Here is a 21,371-nt window from a genome sequence, read left to right as displayed (position 1 = left end):
GAATTGAATCACGACTTGGCCAAGTCACCCTTATTGTCAGTTCTAGCTCACGGTGTCAAACTGGATTGGCTCCATGTCCGAGTCGACTTGTATGAGTCACACACGACTCACCCAAGTTTTAAAACATTGCTCATAGGTGTGTTTGATAAGAGTAACAAGAATGTGCTCAGCTGGGACTGTTTTCGTACGCAAGTGAATTGAATTGAATTGCAAGCAGTCAATTTAATTAAGAGGAAATTACCAATTGAAGCTTCATTTCATTCAACTTGAAAGCAACACAACTGCAAGGCAATTCGATAATGCCTGCAAACAGACCACAAGTAAGTACTTTGTTTAAAATGGGGTCCTATAGGAGTGTATTTGCAATCTCTACTGCAACATAACTACTTACCTTAAAGGGGTGGAAACAGTGATACTCAGGGGTAGATAAAGAATGGCCTTTGGAGTTCTTTTTCCTTTCTGAGTTCAGAAAATGGGAATTACATGATTGTTTACAATGGTGACCCATCTTCTTCACCAGTAGTCCTTACACGTGCACATACCCTTTTTGAAATGGTGGAATCTTGTTCTATCCCTAACAATTATCTCTCGATCATAAACTTTAGAAATGAGCTTCGTGACATAATGGCAGTCATTGCAGACTCGAAGGTTCTTCACTATACGAATCACGGTCCCATTGCAAGTGCTAATCAATCCAAAAGCTATCGCTAGCTTCTCACTGTGACGGCCAGTGCCTCCTCCTTCTCCTCTTCATCGATGTCAAGCAACACGTCTGTCCTGTTGGGGATATACCCTTCTAATCTTATCAACCGTTCGATCTCCTCCCACTTTGCCAGTATCTCTCCTGTCTGAGGATGCGATGTATCACCAACCATGAATGGGTGGACCACCCCTCTGATTTCAATTAAGCTGCATCCGGGGGTCTTGATCGTCCCCTTCATTTGCATCAGCTTCCACACCTTTGATGCATCTTCACGTCTCCCAGATGCGACATATATGTTAGCCAGAAGCACATACACTGCACCGTTATCTGGCTCTAGCTCAATTAAGTGCTTCACCACGTACTCAGCCATCTCAACATCCCCATGAAATCGGCAACCTGCCATAAGGGCCCCCCAGACAAGGCCATCGGGCTCCATCGGCATCTGTCTGATTATCTCTCTCGCCTCCTCAAGTCGCCCACCCCGGGACAAAAGATCCACCATACATCCATAATGCTCAATCTTTGGCTCAATGCCATAAACCCCATTCATCGAATAGAATATTCGACGCCCCTCATCAACCAAACCAGCATGAGTGCACGCACATAGAGCCCCTATAAATGCAATATCATCAGGTCTTGTACCCTCCGCCTCCATCTGGCTAAACAAATCGAGAGCCTCACGGCCTCGACCATGCATTGCTAACCCTTTGATCATGGTGGTCCACACTAACAGATTCCTCTCCTTCATCTCACTAAAAACGTCCAAACCCAACTCAACTTCCCCACACTTTGCATACATATCAATCAATGCGGTGCCCAAAAAAACATTCACTCTCATCCCATTAGCCTTCAAATACCCATGCACCCATTTGCCTTGCTCGAGCGCACCCAAATGCGAGCAAGCGCAGAGCACACTCACTAACGTAGCCTCATTCGGCATAACAAGCCCAGCCAGCATTTCCTCAAAGACGCTCAGTGCCTCCTGTGAAATCCCTGCTTGAACATAACCAGCAATAATCGCGCTCCAAGAAATCCCATTCCTCTCCGGCATTTCATCGAACAAGCTCCTCGCCGTACACATATCACCCATCCTCGCATACCCACTAATCATCGAATTCCACGACACAACGTCTCTCTCAGGACTTCCGTCAAACAGTTGGCGTGCAACACGAATTTTGCCAACTACGGAGTAAAAATTCATGAGGGCATTGTTCACAAACACAGAACCGTGTAATCCGAGCTTAAGCGACTGTCCGTGGATGGACTCGCCCTGCGGGCACGCGGGGATTCGGGCGCAGGCTTTGAGGAGGAGAGGGAAGGTGTAGGCGTCGGGCAGGAGGCCTGCCCGGAGGGTTTGGACATAGATGGCAATAGAATTCTGGGGAATGGGCGTTTGGGCATGGGATCTGATGAGGGTGTTGTAGAAGAAGATGGTGGGGTGGGGGATTTGGGAGAAGAGGAGGGTAGCGTAAGGGAGGTGGCGACCGGAATCTGACGACGCTGCGGCGGAGAAGAGGCGGCCGAGGAGGCGGAGATCTTCGGACAGGAAGAGGCCGGTGGTGGTGAGGTGGGCCTGGATCTGCTTGAGGTGGGCCATGTGGGTGCATTTTTGGAGGAGGTGGTGGAGATGAGCGGTCATGAGATGTGGGGCCACATGGAAACGCGTGGGGGAATAAAACTATCGTAATGCAGAGATGTGACTGGGTCTCACTCCTACTCCCACAGCACACGTGTTGCATCACAGCCGTTCTTAGGTGGGCCCTAAATCATATGGATCAGATATTGTGGCCAGACATGCAAGTTAGGGTACATCTCAATGCCACCCAATTCAATGGACGCTGATTGCCTGTGACCCCGTGATGTCGGAGAAATCCATCCCGTCCATTCGTTTTTCCAGCTCACGCTAAGGCATGAGCCCAGGAATGGGAAGCGGATTGGGGACTATCTCGGCGTGCCCCGAAGTCAGCACAGGCTGGGATTCTGAGGGGCTCGCCGTAATGTATGGGTCTATCCACACCGTCCATCCATTTTGCCACATCATTTTGGGGTACAAGCCAAAAAACTAAAGCAGATCCAAGGCGTAAGTGGACCACACAATGGGGATTGAACGCCCAGATTAAAAACTTCCTAGGAGCTGCAGAAGTTTTGGATTAAATGATGTTGATGTTTTCCCTTCATCCAGGTCCATCTGAAATTATGAACCAGTTGGATGAAAAATAAATATCATGTTGACTAAAAGAAGGTTTCAACAGTGGCATCATTATCACCTGCTTTCTGAGGTGTGGTCCACTTGGGTGTTGCATCTCCCTCAGTTTTTCGCTTATGCCCTAAAATAATATGAAAAAAATGGATGGACTGTGTGGATAAAACCCATACATCGGAGTGGGTCCCTCTGAGCCCCAACTTATGGGGCTAGGCAGGTGAGGGTAGTACCCAATTGAGGTTCCGAAAAATGAGATAGATCCCAAATGCAAGTTGGTCACAAGATTAAAAAAATAGTGAAGATTAGACGCCAACGGTTGAAACATTCCTAAGGAGAAATAGGTTTTGGATCAAACTAAAATTTTTGTGTTTCCAACTCATCCCAGTGGGAAATGATCTTATGCTAGGTTTGGTTGGCATATAAACATTATAGCAGGCCTTAAGAAGGTTTCAACAATAGGCATTTTCACCGCATGGCCCACTTAAATTTTGAATCTACCTCATTTTTATTGGCAAAATGAATGGACAGGGTGGATTTCCCACAAACATTGAGATGGGCACCATTTAACTTCTGACTACATAAACAATCTGCGTCCCAATTCAATGTGCTTAAATTGTTACTTGTGACCCAAATTTCCTACAACACCTGTTAGCTTGGATTTGAAAATGCAGCGGATTAAAAGAATTTTTGATAAATACAATTGTTTATATTAAAAGAATTTTCATGGAGATCCTTTCCCATTTCTTAAAATTGAAATTTATATTTAAACTACTTCTGCATGAAGTAGAATTATCATTCGTGCCCTCTCACAAATCTATCCAAGATGAAGATGGTAGATAGCCATCACCAGAATCTTAGTAAGGGGTGGATATAACTTTCGAGTTGTCCTCAAAACAAACCACCACACAGCCTGTGCATGTGGATGTAATCAGTAGAGAAGGTTTGGGTGTGGCCCACTTCCTCTCTCTCCTTCTCACGTTATGTTTGAGGTGTGGACATCCAAGCTCTTTTTCTCTTCTTTTGGATCGGGTTTTAAAAGTTAGAGTTATGGTTGTAGATGGATATACTGCATATGCTGTTCCATCACTCTACAAAACATCACCATACAAAGGATATTTGTATACCTACTAACCATGCACGCCAATCATACAAATCCCTTAAATATTAGTGATCATAATTTTTGGACAATTCCTACACTACTTTAGTATAAATCACATCAAATATCTGAGCTAGTAACACCTTAGTAAGTGTTACCCTTACTATAGGGCTTACCTTGATAATGTGTTGAATATCCATGCCATCCATCCCTATTTCCAGCGCCTTTAAGGAGATTGCCCAAAAATTTAAGTAGATCCAAGTTTTAGGTGGACTACACCATACGAAACAGTGGTTAATGAACATTCACCATTAAAAATTTCTAAGGAAATTCCTAATGTTTATTTTCCATCCAACCCGTTGATAAGGTCAACCAGACATGGATGAAGGGAAAGCACAAAGATTAAATTGAATCAAAACCTTCATGGCTTATCAAAAGCTTTTAATGGTCATTCACCACCTTTACTAGTGGTGTGGTCCATTGATGATTTGAATCTACTTAAAATTTTGGATGATGTCCTAAAATGAGTTGAAAAACGGATGGACGACACCGATATACAACAAATTCATCAAGTTTAGCCCCACACGGTAAGGGTAACACCACTAATGTGTTACTTAGGTGTTAGTAACACCTTATCTGCTTCCATTAGATATCAACTATTGGATGTCCATTAAGCATTATTTAAAGCAAATTAATGGTTAAAACATAAAAGTTAATAATTGAAAAACTTTGATTAACCAACTAAAAACCTCATATATGTCAGCCAGCCTTTTAAAGACTTGATGGACCGTCCAAACCTTAACATCAACTACATATTCATGTTCCAAGGAGATCAAGTGGCTCTGATATCAGATCATGCATACTTCAAGGGCCTTGATGAAGGAATCCAGCTGCATCCACTTTCAGTGGCTTTCTAGAAGCCTTGCAAGGAGAGCCACATCATGATCAACTCAGGCCTTTCCATCCACACATTCTCAAGTTATGAGTATTTGACAGATCTAGTACAACTACATGCCTATTCAAGTTTGGACATGCTAGGTTTTCCATTCTTGATGTTTAAAAGTGATCCATGTCAATGTAAGTGATCAAAGGCCTAATTTGATAGAGCATTCAAGATTCACTCACATACTCATATATGGTAGTTAACAAATCAAACTGACACCGATGGGTGGAGACTATCCATTCTAACACTAAGTTAGTCCTCTTATATGAGATGGTCATCCAATGATAACACAAGTATGCTCTAGCTGCATGGTCATAATAAGAGTAATGAGATCCATGAAACACAGCTCTTCCTCAGCTATCAAACTGGTATTTCCAATCTCGAGTCTTTAAAAGCATTAGATGTGATGCCTTTCAAACCCACATAAACGTGTTCCATAAGATTTGATCTAAGAAAGAGTAGATGCATCATGCCAGTGCTAAAAATATTGGTTAATTTCTATGATACAATCCTAACAACACCCCTCAGGAGAGCTAGCGTAGGGCCCACCCCATGTCTAGGTGATATCATCTACTCCGTTCATCATTTTTTTCGGCTCATGTTAATACTTGACTAAAAAAAACTATGGTTAATTAAAATTCATGTAAACTACACACCACATAAAATATTAAGTCGGAAACCCTCACTATTATACCCATGTTGATTTCACCATCATGCCTAGATGTCATCTAACTCATCCATAAACTAATTCAGATGAAAACAAAACACAAAAATAAGGTTGATAAAAAAATTTCTATGAGCACCAAGAAGGTTTTAATGTCGGCGTTTAATCCCTGACTTTTATTTGAATATGGTTTACTTAAGTTTTGAATTTGTCTAATTTTTTAGCCCCTATTCTAGCAAGAGTTGGCATAACAATAGATGGACAAAGTGGATGTCATGGGCACCAACATTGACCTGTAATACCATTGTGCTGACATGAATTACCTCCTGTAGGAAGTTTTTGTGGTTGAAAATTGTGGGTCCGACAAATATTTTCTTAGAAATTCACTCCGTCCATCAATTTTTTAAGCTCATAATAAGATAAATGTAAAAAATTTAGCAGACCCAAAACTTAGGCGAGCCACGCAACAGGAAATAGTGAAAAAAGAAATGTTCCCTGTTAAAACCTTTTTGGAACCAACTACAATGTTTATATGCCATCCAAACCACTCCTAACGTTATTACCAGCTAGATAAACTGTAGGCACAAGTGTCGTCATGATCAAAACTTCTGTTGGGCCTATAAAGTTTCAGTGATGAGTATTGAATCCTAACCGAACCCTGTTGCTCACGTGAGTTTTGAATCTACCTAATTTTTGAACTTCCAGACGGAGTGCATTTCTAATAGGAATCTCTGTTAGGCGCACATAGCTTTCGAGAACAGAAAATTCAGGTGGGCAGACACAAGTAATTCATGTCCCCATTCTCATGGTTGCCTAGGCCCACAACATTAAGGTGCGGTGCATTAACTCAAATCAAGTCATTTAAAGAGTAGGTGGACAGAAACTTTATCATCTCAATGGAAATAAGATTGACTGACCTTCAACTAATGACTACCCATTTAATAAATTAGACCACTGACTATCAATACTCATTTCAACCATCCATTAAATGCCTACTAATCAACTATTCAAGAGTCTATTTTGGTGATATGTTTGGTACAATAAATACTTTCTGGCTTATGTCTGGACACTAGCTTTTCGACATGTGGTGGATCATCTTTTAAGTGATCCAAACCATTTGTATAATGAGGCCTCATTTAAGATCAGGTAAACAAAAACTAAAATCTCTTAGATTACAATATTTCAATCCTTTAATCATTTGACTCTTTACTTTTGAGTAGAATGGTCTATTTAATCTTTGAATAATCTAAGTTTTATATGTTCCAATACAAATGAGTTTTTAGAAAACGAGAGTCATCTTATAAGTCGCTTGTTTTGCAATAATTTTTCAACACGTCGATGTCTATAGTGTGGTGGCTCCCACATAAAATATTGAGTTGGAAACCCTCACTATTTTAACCATTTTGATTAGACCATCATATTTAGATGCCATCCAACTCATCTATAAAGTGATTGAGATGGGAAAAAAAATAATTCTATGAGCACCAAGAAGGTTTTCAATGTGGGTGTCCAATCCCCAACTTTTATTTTAGCATGGTTGCTTAAAAGTTTTGAATTTGCCTCATTTTCTAAGCCATCCTAATAGGAGTAGGTGTAACAACTAATGAACAGGGTGGATGCCATAGGCATCAGTATTGACTTGTAACAACTTCGTAGTGATGTGAATCACCTGTTTCCCCTTAAGAAATTCCTGTAATCGAAAGCTACTAACAAAGATTTTTGTGAGAAATTCACTCCGTCTATCAGTTTTTCAAGCTCACAATATTATAGGAGAAAAAAATGAAAAATCAAGAAGATTCAAACTCAGATGATTTTGAAACCTTTCTAGAGCCAACCATAATATTTATATGCCATCTAAATCATTCATAAGGTTATTATTGTTGGGATAAATTGTAGGCACGATTGTCATCCTGACCCAAAACTTTTGTGGGGCTGTATAAAGTTTCCAATGAGCATTGAATCCTCACTATTTCTTGCTGTGTGGCTCATATTAGTTTTGGATCTGTCTAATTTTTGAACTCCTGGAGGGAGTGCATTTCTAATAAGAATTGCTGTTGGGCCCGCATAGCTTTTGAGCACAGGAAATTCATATGGGCAGGCACTTGTAATTCGCATCCACATTCTCGTCCTTGCTCAAGCCCCACAGTATTAAGTGTATATATAATGCATTAACTCAAATCAAATCATTTAAGGAGTAGGACATAGAAAGATTATCATCTCTAAAGAAATAATTAGATTGACTGACCTTTAATTAGTGACTATTCATTTTAATAAATTAGATCACCAACTATCAGTCATTTCAACCATTCATTAAATGCCTACTAATCAACTACTCAAGAGTCTATTTTGGTGAGATGTTTGGTACAATATATCTTGGCATATGTGGGGGGACTTCAGCTTTTTAACATCGGGTTATCTGTTTACTGAGGCCTCACTTGAGATCAGTTAGACAAAAACTAATATCACTTAGATTGCAATATTTCAATCCTTTAATCATTTAACATTTTGCTTATGAATCAAAGGTTTATATGGTTCAATGCGAAAGAATTTCTAAAAACCCACATCTAGATCAACGGCCATCTTATAAATGGTTTGTTTTACAACAATTTCTCAACATGTGGATGTCCCTGGTCTGGCTCAACAAGGCCTTGGACCTGCATAGGCCTTTACGCCGAGTGCAAAATATTGGTTGGGCCTGGACCATCTTAATTGGACTTGAGAATTAATCAAATCTTTATTTCAAAGGGCTGGGCCCATGACAGGCAAAATCAAAATTTTGAATAGGCCTAGCCTGAAAGTTCAAAATCAACCCCAAACTAGCCCATTGATAATCCTAAGGTTCTTAATTCATCCCCTGATAAAAGGGGCTACATATGCACAAATAAATAAATATTTAGAAAAAATAAAAACCAAGGTCTGTATGCAAGACTAAAATGAGCCACACCAAGCCTAGCTGATAATTGATTTGGCCGTACGTGGCAGACACAAGCCTGACAAAGGGTGAAGTGAAGAGGTCCAAGCCCAATCCAAAGCTAGCCGTAAGGCTGCATTATAAAGATTACTAGGACCTCAGCAGGGTCCTCTATTTTATTGTTTTTCTTTCTTTTCCTTTTAATCTAATTTTCAGTTACCCGCAAAAAAAAATTAAAAAAAAAAATCAGGATGGTCCATTCATCAGGCAGGTTAAAATATCAAAATTAATGAGCGCAGATGGTATTTCTGAATCACGTTTGGATCACCGAATGAGTAGGTTATTTTCCTTTTAGATGGTCCATTGAATTGATAAATTTACAGAAAATAAAAGCAATATTGTATGTGAAAGTTCATGTACAAACATTTTATGCCACACCAAGCTTCAGATGTGTATTTAAATTAAGGTTGGGTATTTTAAGTATAGGACAGTCATGTGGCGAGAGACACCCTTACGGCCCATGGTGGACCGTTACCTGCAATTTTAAGGCCTGATTACATGTAGTAGACCTGATAATCAAACCAGAGCCTAAGCTAGGCCAAAAAGCTTGATGGGCTAGCCCAGCTAGCCGTAGCTTATGGTGAAAGAGCAGTGGTTTTGGTGCTTTTCACGTATGAAAAGAGTATAAACGCTGGTTAGAGTACAAGAGCAAAGAGCCACATAGGAAACCATTGTGGGAAAGTATTCAATGGTTGACCACTTTTTGCCTTAGATTACTTATTTCATCCTTGAACTTGGCATATGGAAATGATATCAGAATTATTCAAGTGGTCGGCCCTACCATGATTTAGCCATTCTTGTAAAATCTCATTTGTGGATTGATCCTGACCGTCTATTGAAAGGATTAAAAAAACACAACTGGAAAATTTGGAGTGCTCGAAACTCCATTTGATTGGATGGTTAAGATGATCCAATGAGAATTAGTTTGGGTCACCATCCGCAATGTATGAACCATCAAGATTTCACACACACGCCAACCATACATATAAAGATAGGACCTGGGAAAAAAAAAACACCTTTCAAAGCAGGACATGGGAAAAAGAAAAAAGAAAACAAAAAAAACACCTTTCAAAGCAGTCCCCTTATTTACTTTTACATGGAAATGAAATCATTTTTCTAATACATAACAAGACAAGAAATGCTAATGCTGCACTTTTTCCTTAGTTTCCTTGCTCAAAGATGGCCCCACAACTTAAAAAGAAACCATGAAAATATGCCTAGTGAGCATTTTTCTCCTCCTTTCACACTCTAGAGAGAAAAGTTTGATACTCTAGCATTGTGGTGGATGATACGCAGGCTGACGTAGGGAAGGACGTGAGGTCGAGCATCGTCTTCCTTAAGAGGATAACTATTCCGAATCCACGAACTTCTCTAGACTCCTCATAGAGATTTTTCGAATCCACGAGGAAAGAAAACAAGAAAATAAAAATAAATTTTAATAAATTCGAAATTGATTAATGAATGAAAAAAAATGAGTTCACAACCCTTTAAATAGAGATACTAAGCAATCAGAAAGAAATCAGAATCAAACTACAACTAAAATTCGTAGAATTCGCGGCTTATTATAAATAGTAAACTTACTTTTATTATAGATGGCCGTGATGTCTACTAGTGTGTAAAGTTTTCGGCCAAAATTAATAAGTATCCTATTTGATTTCACCAAGTTGTTCTCCAAACTTTTCTAAGCTCTTTTCACATTGGGCGCAACTCCTAAAGTCCAACGGATCAAGAATTATAATCAAACTAAAACTTACTATTTATAGTAAAAACGGAATTAAAATATAAAAAAGACTATCAATCTGGTGGTATTTTGTAAATCCGGCTTGCGCAACCCGACATAGAGGGGTTGGTTGGCTAATGTAGCTCGTTCTACTCCAAAATCATATATTTTACATTCGATAATTCATTTCAAATTGCAAGATACGCCTAATTTAAGGTCCAATGGTCCGGATCACTTTTGTTGTTGACCGAACCTTTTCTGATCTATCTTGGCCATGTAACTGTCTGCGACCCTCTCTACATCACAGGCACTTCAAAATTACTTAGAAAATAGATACATCACGTACAAGTAACTCAAACTGAGCTGTCTGAATTGTCATTCCTATTTATAGATATAGAAATGTAAGGAACCTGGCGATAGCAAGGTTGAAAGAGAAATACCGAACCACCCACTTCAACAAACATGTGTCAACGGATCAAAGGTTACGATTGTTCAACCAATCTGATTTTTGGATCATGACTTGGAGATAGTGTGTCCCACTATTTAGTGGGTATAATTTGATTTAACCTATGATGGTGTAGAATTTCTGAATGTGTGCGTGTGTCAAGCGTCATACTCTGTGAAAGCATGAAATAACTCCCCTTCCTATCAACCATCATAGGCAACTAGAATATCAAATAACTCCCTCTTACTCTTAGAAATCGACTAAACTAGTTATGGTTTGGACGGAGATGCTTAGAAATGGTACATGTGATGTATGTTAACTCAAATTTAATCAACTAAATTACAGAGCCCATTGTCTCAGGTTTAACAGTCTAAAAATCAGACTGGTTGAACAATCATATCCATTGATTAGTGAATAGTTGTTTTTTGAAACAAGACCATTGAATTTTTTTAATTTTTAAACTGTCTAATAAATGCCCATCAATCTAGTATTTAGATATCCAAGTAAGGGCTATTTTTGGTTCATGATTATATATATATATATATATATATATATATATATATATATATATATATATATATATATATATATATATATATATATATATATATATATAAAAACTTTTTTGAGAACTCAACATACGTGATGTGACTTCAAAATTTGAAAAGTCCACATGAAGCAACATCTCATTAAACACCCTGGGCTTAATTTTTACTTTGATCCAAAACTTTGGTGGGCCATAAAAAATAAAAATAGTTTCCTTGTGCATAGGTGAGGGTTTTTTTTTTTTTTGTTTTGTTTTCTTTTTGGGTCAGCTTGTTAGTACACACCCATGTTAGTACACACACTCCATCGTGCATAGGTGAGCATGACCATATATATATATATATATATATATATATGTATATATATATATATATATATATATATATATATATATATATATATATATAGCAATTTCTAAGTAACTTCTAGCTGCTCATGTCTCATCCATCACTCTGCAAAAGTATCAATATCATTTCTTTACCAAGATTGTGGAGATGATTTGTAACATGGCAAAATGTCATATGTACAAGATCTGGGTCAGTCATCAGTTCGGCAAGCCCTGGCTCCCACTTATCAGTTGGGCCACATTTCTACCAGAAGAATCAATGGTTGGAAAAGCAATAATGACTGATGGTGAGTCTATCATCCTATTTTTTGGGCCATTAGATATTCAAAGTGGGACCCAATAAGGACTGGCCTAGATGTGAAACACATGTGCCATGTTGGCACCTCAGCATTCATCATCAAGTTATAATCTTCAAATAAAAAATTAAAAAAGGAGATGCCAAAGTTAAAAAGAAAAGCCGCCCCAATTGCCCTTTTCTCTTCCTTACACATCTCTCTCACTTCAGCCAAATTTCCATAGAAGATTCCCAAATTGCTTACGTTTCTTCCCACATCTATCTCTCTCACTGGAACAGTGCAAGAAAAGAAAAGAGCCTAAATTCATAGAAGAAAAGGTAGAAATCATGAAGAGTCAAAAGAATCGTCACAGGAGAAAAGAAATTGACAAGATGGCTCATTTCTCTTTTCTACATCCTTTTTTGACAAGTTATATAACATGGTCTGATGGAGTGTAAAGGTTGACATTTGGCCCATCTCCATAACATGTGATTGGCCACATTTCAAAATCATTACACTATCATAAAAATGTTTCATATTTATGCACTTAAATAACGTGCATCGCCCCTACTTTGAATGGCTACATTTCAAAATTAATCATACCATCAATAGAAAACTTTCATATTTAAACACCTATGTTACGTGCATGGCCCCCACTGAATGGGGTATAGTCCAAAAATCACTCTATCAAAAGAAACCACACATATCCATCGCACGTCTACTACATGTATGGGCCCCACTTTGAATGGACCATAACCCAAGAATCTCACTGTCAAGAGATCAGCTGATCTAAACTGTTTGTATCTTATCACCTAAAAATGTGAAGCGGATTGGCTGATGTACCGCACACCAGTTGATGTATTGATGTCAGAAAGTTCTGTGGGTCCCATCAAGAGGTATATGTTATATCCAAACCGTCCATCCATTTGGCGAACTCGTCTTAAGGCTTGAGCCAAAAAATAAGACAAATATAAAGATCAATTGGACCACACTGAAAAAAGCAGTGGGGGATTGAACGTATACCATTGAAACACTTTTGGGGTCACCGAAGTTTTGTTTCAATATGAAATTTGTTTTTTCCTCTTCATCCATGTATTTGTGACCTTATTAATAGATTGAATGGAAAATAAACGTTATAGTGGACCTACTAATTTTTTGATGTGAAAATCATTTTCCTTGCTGCTATTTTTGGTGTGGTCCATTTGAGCTTTGGAAGTGGTTTTTTTTTTTTTTTTTTGTTTTAATGCTCTAAAATTATCTCAAGAAATGAATGAACGGTGTGGATATAATAAATACATCATCATGGAGCCCATGTAACTTTAACCTCCTTTGAACCGTTCGTACAGCTTGGAGCTCGAGGAGCGTTAGCGCTCGTCTTCGCACGACACGTATCTACATCACCTATATAGCTGATGGGTGGTACACCAGCCAATCCGCTTCCCTAAAAATGAAGCCATTTCAGACCTGAGGTGGGCCACAGCATAACAAGACAAATTAACGGCTAGAAGAAGAGTTTTAATTGTCAATTTAATTTGTACTTTGCTGCCCTACTGAAGTTAAATTGCCTGACTTTTTGGCAGAAGTTCTTATCATTATTTCTAGTGTTTTGTAAATTCCAAACGTGTGTAAATTCGCACACATTTACACACAGGCACATGTGCAAATAAAAACATGTGTATTAAATCTAATCTTTCCATAAGAATGGAAATAGTGCTTAAATCTTCTTCTTAAAAAATAAATAAATTCAATCTTTAGGTGGGCCGCAATGTACAAAGTAAATTGATGGTTAAACTTTTTTTTTTTTTTTTCTAACCGTTCATTTTCTTTTATATGCTATGGCCCACCTGAGGTGTGAAATGGGCTGATTTTTATGGCAGGAGATCTGCACAGGAGAGGATAGTTCTTCCCTCTTGATACCTCAGATCTCAAACACGTGTCACATAGTGAGACATGCCGGTGGATGTATACGGCTCCCAAGCTCACATGCATGTGCATGACATGGAGTAGTGAGACATGCCGGTGGATGAATACGGCTCCCAAGCTCACATGCATGTGCATGACATGGAGTGTGAACGGGGGTTCACAACCCAAAAAGTCAATTTGTGGAGAGAAAGGATTCAGCCGTCCAGTAAATCATTTACATGCCATAACCCAAAATCATCACACTTCCTACGGTTGGAAGGTAGGTGGGGCCCACCATAATGTTTGTGAGAAATCCACTCCGTCCGCACGTTTCGCTAACATGAGCCAACAATAAGGCAGACCCATAACGCAAGTGGGTCACACGGCAGGATACAGTGGGGATTGAACGGCTGCTGTTGAAACATTCATGGGGCCGCAAAAGTTTTGGATTAGGCTAATATTTGTGCTTTCAGTTCATCCCAGTTGGAATGACCTTACCAACGGTTTGGATGGCATATAAACATCATGGTGAGCCGGGAAGGTTTCAACGGTAGTCATTTCTCTCCCCACCTTTTCTTTTCTTGTGGCCCGTTTGTGTTTTGGGTCTGTCTCATTTATGGTCTCGTGTCTTAACATGAGCAGTAAAAACTGATGGATGGAGTGGATTCCTCGCAGACATCACGATATGCCCCACCTAGCTTCCATTCGTGGTCGCATGTAATCCGTGTCCGTGTAAGCCTACCGCGGAAACGGATTGGCTACTCCCCCTGCCACCAGCTCCGTGGCTGATGGTCGCTGTTCTGTGGGTCCAACATGATGTATTTGTTTCATCCATTCCGTTCATCCATTTTTAAATATCATGTTATGTCTTGATCCCAAAAATGATAGGAATATATCTCAGGTGGACCACACCACATGAAAACAATAGCGATCGGATATCCACCATTAAAATCATCCTAAGGCCCACTATACTGTTTATTTGACATCCAATCTGTTGATTAGGTCATACAGTCCCATATGAAGAGAAAAAACAAAGATCAGCTTGATCCAATAGCCCCCAAAATGTTTTTAATGGTCAACCCTCATTCAAAACTGTTCCCTGTAATGTGGTCCACTTGAGATTTGGATATACCTTATTTTTGAACATCAAAATAAAATGATCTGTAAAAATAAATGGACGGCATGGTTGAAACACATACATCATGGTGGGCCCACATAACACCAACCACCAACCATTGGCTGGTGCCAGTGGGAGTAGCCAATCCGTTTCCGCCTACCATTCGGATGAGTGAAAATGCATTGCATTTGACTGTAATCCATGCTCAGATGCTAGCCTTATACGCCATGTTTTCTGCATGTAAAAAAGAAAAAGAAAAAGAGAGAGGCAGAAAAGACAGATGCATATCTACCGTACGATGATACACTTGTACATTGATCGAGATCCTAAGAATCACAGGGGCCCACCATGAATACGCCATAAACCAAAAATGTTAGGAATGTGACTATCACCCATTTATCTTTGACCATCCATGTGTAAGCCTCCGATCGGCCCATTAGGATTACGAAATCCACTTTGTTTCCATCTCTAACTTATCCATTGCGGGGCCCACCATTTGGACGGTCCGAATATGACGTACGAGAATCCACTACGATACTCTGACCAAATGTACCGCAATTATTTAATCTTCGATTGCTAATTCCACCCTCATGGGAGCATACATATCTACACGCGGGCACTTGTGTCATGATGTGACACGTATTTAAGATCTGAGCTCTCCATCAGATGAGATACGCAGTTAAGATCTTTGGGAATAGAAATTAGACCATTTCAGATTTCAAGTGGGCCACAGCATATCAAAACAAATGAGTGGCTAGAAAGAGTTTTGTAACTGCTATTTGCATTGTACGTTGTGGCCCACCTTAAGAGTACTGATGTTATCTGGTTTTCCAAGGCAAATATCTAATCATTATCTCAGATCTCACACACGTGTTTCGTATTTGTACTTTTGCCATGCGTGGATGTTTAGGCCTTTACGCACGCGTGTAGAATTAACAAACCTTGAAAAATCCACTCCGTGCTCAAAACTGAGACGCACCCCACATGCCAATTTGGCACGCGTGCGAGCTATCCAGGTTGCTGATGGGGCGGTCCACACGTAGAACCTTTCTTAAGAGTCGGGCCAGCCCACTAACCAGGTGACCGGTGATCAATACCAACGGTCCACATTCAACGAGTATCTTTCATCTCTTCGTTGAGCAGGCTAGCCTTATTTTCAGTGTGGGAAACCCGACCATGCGTACTAGCCTATGAACGTCTCCGATTCGTCACACGAGTGCCGAGTTGGCACGTGGCATGGGTTCTTGAAGATAGTGCGTCTGAAGTTCCCTTTGGTCGAGAAAAAAAGCCGAAGTTTGCTAATTCCACACGCGTTGAACCGTACACAACCAACCACACAGGCAGACGTGTAAATACAAAACACTTGTGTGAAATCTGAGCTTTCCACAGCGTTGGAAATAATTCTTAAATCTTCTGCTTAAAAAAATCAGATGGGCCACACCACACAGATTAAATTCACGTGTAAATTTTTTTCAACTGTTCATTTATTTTGATATTCCGTGGCCCACATAAGGTCTCAGACGGGTTGATTTTTCCTCCAGAGGATTTAGACAGTGTACCACACCTTATAGAAAGGTTGGATATCACACATGCATCCAAATGTCACAGATGTGCTTGTGGTGGATCTGTACAGCTGCTACACACGTTTGAAATGAGCAAACGTGAGAGAAGCTCGGCGGCACAAAGACAAAAACTAGCTTTCCTAATGGCATGGTCGGTCGAGCGTAGAAAAAGGGTTTGCAAAGGCCCAATTGATAACAGGCAACCATCAAAGCAGTGTTATGTCGGCCAGTCATTTGGACGGTCTGATCTTAGTCAATATCTGCCGCAAACGTATTGATGAAATAATCGGCGGTCTTTTGACAGACTGGACAAATCGATCTGCAACTTTCTTGCGTATTTCACGCGCCGTTTTGACGTCCGGATTACGCGCTGCTGACGCGCACGTGGTTAACCGGCAGCGCTGGTAATGCAGGAGAGAAACCTTCCGATCGCCGTAGCGGAAGATGGAGGGAGTTTAACTCGGCGATTATTTGACCTTCATTAGCGGTTCTCGCTTTTGGTTGCGTGCATGGGAGCGGATCAGGTGTTACCAGGACGCGGATTAGATACTGACAGGTTGAGTAGCGAGAGTCGCTACTCAAGTGACGTCACCAAGTTCTGTGGACCCCACTATGATGTATGTGTTGTATCCACAACGTCCATTCATTTGGAGATATTATTTTTAGGCATGAACCAGAGAACGAGGCAGATCCAAAGGTTTAGTGGACCCCACCAAAGAAAACAGTGGGAAGATTGATGCCTACCGTTGAAACCTTCCTAAGGCCCACCATGATGTTTTTTCGAAATCTAACCTGTTCAAAAGTTGACAAAGAAATTAAAGAAGGGAAAACACAAATATCAGCCTGCTCTAAAACTTTTGGGGCCCGTTTGGCCGGGTGGATTGGGAGGGATTGAATAGTATTAGGGTGGATGGCATGGATTTCTAGGTAATGATGGTGTTGTATGTGGATTGTCTGGAGATCCATGGGATTGCTATATCCCTGGATTGCTATATCTAGTCTGTTTGGCGCGCCCGGCCAATCTCGAGATTAAACCTTCTCATCCCTTCCAATCCCTCAAACCAAACACGTCCCGAGCAAATTTGAAAGGATTAGGGTGGATTGGATGGGATTTAAAGGTAATGATGGTGTTGTCAGTGGATTGTCTTAAGATCCATGGGATTGAGATCAGATCACCGACTCTGTTTGGCACGTCAGGCTAATCCTGGGATTTGACTTTCAATCCCTTCCAATACCATCCAATCCCTTTCAATCCGACCGGCCAAACGGGCCCTTGTTGCCTTTAGGGCTCGTTTGGCCGGGTGGATTAGGAGGGATTGAATGGTATTAGGGTGGATGGCATGGATTTCTAGGTAATGATGGTGTTGTCAGTGGATTGTCTTGAGATCCATGGGATTGCTATATCCGGTCTGTTTGGCGCGCCCGGCCAATCCCAGGATTAAACCTTCTCATCCCTTCCAATCCCTCAAACCAAACACGTCCCATGCGAATTTGAAAGGATTAGGGTGGATTGGATGGGATTTAATGGTAATGATGGTGTTGTCAGTGGATTGTCTTAAGATCCATGGGTTGGGATCAGATCACGACTCTGGTTGGCACGCCAGGCCAATCCCGGGATTTGACTTTCAATCCCTTCCAATACCATCCAATCCCTTCCAATCCGACCGGCCAAACAGCCCCTAAGGGTGGCGTCACTCTCCCCACTGTTTTCTCTAATGGGGTCCACTGGATCTTTGGATGTGACTCGTTCTTTGAATCTCACCCTAAAATGATCTCTCCAAATGGATGGACGGCGTGGATACAAAACATACATCATGGTGGGCCCACAGAACTTGGTGACGTCACTTCAGTAGCAGTCTCGCCACTCAACCTGTGAATGGCCAATCCGCGCCCGTGTTACCAATGTAACAGTGGGCCCACCTTGATGATGTGTTGCATATCCATGGGAAACGGATTGGCTACTCCCCCTGCTACCGGCCAATGGCGGGTGGTCGGTGCTCTATGAGCCCCACCATGATGTATGTGTTTCATCCATGCCGTTCATCTATTTTTATAGATCATTTTATGTTATGAGATAAAAAATGAGGTATATCAAAATCTAAAGTGGACCACGTTACAGGAAACCGTGTTGAATGAACATTGACCATTAAAAACATTTTGGGGCCCATAAAAGCTTTGGATCAAGCTGATATTTATTTTTTCCCTTCATTTGGGTCTTTATGACCCAATCAACAGATTGGATGTCAAATAAACAGTACAGCGGCCTTAGGAGGATTTTAATGGTGGATATCTAATCATTATGTGGTCCACCTGAGATTTATATCCCTATCATTTTTTGCATCAATCCCTAAAATGATCCATAAAAATGGATGAACGGAATGGACGAAACAAATACATTATGGTGGGGCCCGCAGAGCACCGACCACCAGCAACAGGGCTGGTGTCACTGGGAGTAGCCAATCCGTCTCCATATCCACGCAGTCCATCCAGTTTTTCAGCCTGCTTTAGGACGTGGTCTCAAAATTTAAGCTGAATCAAATCTCAGCTGGACCATACCACAGAAAATAGTGGTGATTGAACGCCAACCATTAATGACTTTCTAATGTAATGTTTATTTGCCATCCAACACCTTAATAAGGTTAACTAGACATGGATGAAGGGATCAGAATAATCCAAAACTTCAGTGGCCCATAAAAACTTTTTAATTGTCATTCACCACTGCAGTGGTGTGGTCTACCTGAGATTTGGATATGCTTTAATTTTGAGGGTAACGTCTTGTAATGAGCTTGAAAAATGGATGGATGGCCTGGATATACAAGATATTTATCAAGGTAGGCCACAACCCGTAAGGTCCTGTTTATGACATTCAGGTCCCGTTTAATGAGTGGGAATTCTGTAATAATAATAATAATAATTCATAATCAGTATTTTTCAAGCTAATATTAAAACATGAGTTTCAAGAAATTATATGTTTGATGTGAAAGTGGCACTCTCCTCCCCATCTCACAAACAGCACATTGATTTTTGTACTTAAAATTTTGAAAATGGGAATGTGTAATAATCTCTCTCTCTCTCTCTCTCTCTCTCTCTCTCTCTCACACACACACACACACACACACACACATATATATATATATATATATATATATATATGGAGTTCATGATTTCCATTGGCCCACATTCAATTCAAGAAATCAAAGGTTGGGATGGTCATTATAGCCTAATTATGAGATGATTACTTATTTATGGTAGTAATGATAATTTGAATTGTTCACATGATTGGAACCATGTCAACATGTACATTCCAATGGCTCAAGACAAACCTTGTATCCTGAGCGGCGGCATCAGCAAAATGAACTCAACTTGTGTCACCAACCATTGGTTCCCACTTGCTGAGTGGTCAGATGATTGTAGCCGTCCATTTTATGGAAATTTGTGATATATAGTGATATGAGTTGATGACTATTTCCATTTGTATCTATAGATGACTTTCGAACAATGAAAGGAAAACTGTCAATGATTTCGCATTCAACTCTTAGAAAAAAAGATCCAAGATTAGGTTCATTGACAAAACATGATAGCTTATTTATGATAGTGACAAGCATATGTTTCAAATCAGTGAGCCATCTTAGCATGTGGACCCCAGTGGGCAAACACAGATGTTAGATCTTAAATCACAATGGAGGCAGATCAAACTCTTTTTTATAAACCCCGGTAAAAAAATGAGTTCATATTCATGCACTCCCTGAAATTGTATACTTGAGTAACGTATTCGTAATTAAGATCATACGAGTAGAGATAAAATCAGATTGATCGATTGATCCTGACCTTCGATTCAATTCAGTGTATTGACCTTGTTTAAGAGGATACCTATTTGATAATGTCCACTAATGATGGATTAACTTACCAAATTTTGTAGAATAATCATTTCCATCATAACAAAGATTTATGTTGCTTGTTAAGTGTTAAATGGGTCAAAAAGTAACGCGCATTTTAATAATAAGAATCTAGAACAAAAACAACCCTATTTTCTTGGATAAGTATGAACTACTTTGACTATGATCTAAACTATATAGATTTGAACCATAAGCATGATCATTTTAAATGAAAAGGAGAGTTATTTGATACTCTGGCAGCTTCCGAGCTTGATATGCATGCAAACATAAATTATACATGTGGCATGCACTAACTCAGATTTAAACCACCTAAAATTTGGAAATCAGCACTGTAATTAAGTCACAGCTCTAAAATTAGACTGGTTGAAAGATTCTAACATCTGATCCATGTACACTTATTTGCTGAATCAGGACCCTTGTATATTTTTCATTTCAGCTGTCCAATAAATGTGAACCAATCTCGTCGAGCATAGTAATATAATCAAATAAGTGTAATGTTTATTTGTTGATACATTCGAACCAGGACCAACAATTTCATCTGTTTAATTTGAATTTTATCAAATGCCATGTTGACAATTTCTAAGTGGTGTATTATCTATCATACTCTACCAGAATATCGAAGTTTTCCTCAATGAATGAGGAACATGGTATCCTAAAATAGGCTTTAGATAAAAGAAAAGTGGTGCATTCAGACTATTGTGTCATCTTCTATTCAAGAAAGTTTCAGTTATCTTAATTTAGTTCTAACCTCTCCACCTTCTTTTGGTTACCCAACCCAAGCAGCTTCTTGACTTTGAGAAGGAAAACACAATAGCAAGAAACCAAAAGAAAAGATAATTACTATGGTTATATTTTCAACTGGACTTCCTGGGAGATTGTAAATAACTTGACAGAATGGCATGTGAAAAGAGATTTTATTTGATTATGTAGGAACGTTTTAACTTTATAATCCTTGTTAACTCTATAACTCCACTGGGGCTGA

General features: G+C 39.8%; 1 pseudogene; it reads right to left on the bottom strand.

Moving 5' to 3' along the window:
- Positions 1-423: 423 nt before the first annotated feature.
- LOC131236869 (pentatricopeptide repeat-containing protein At5g66520-like) lies at positions 424-2,373 on the bottom strand (annotated as a pseudogene).
- Between the last annotated feature and the right edge of the window lie 18,998 nt (positions 2,374-21,371).

This window comes from Magnolia sinica, chromosome 1 (assembly GCF_029962835.1).
Source record: "Magnolia sinica isolate HGM2019 chromosome 1, MsV1, whole genome shotgun sequence".
In the NCBI taxonomy this organism is placed as follows: domain Eukaryota; kingdom Viridiplantae; phylum Streptophyta; class Magnoliopsida; order Magnoliales; family Magnoliaceae; genus Magnolia; species Magnolia sinica.
The sequence above is the reverse complement of the archived record's forward strand: the minus strand, read 5'-3'. Positions and strand labels throughout refer to the sequence as shown.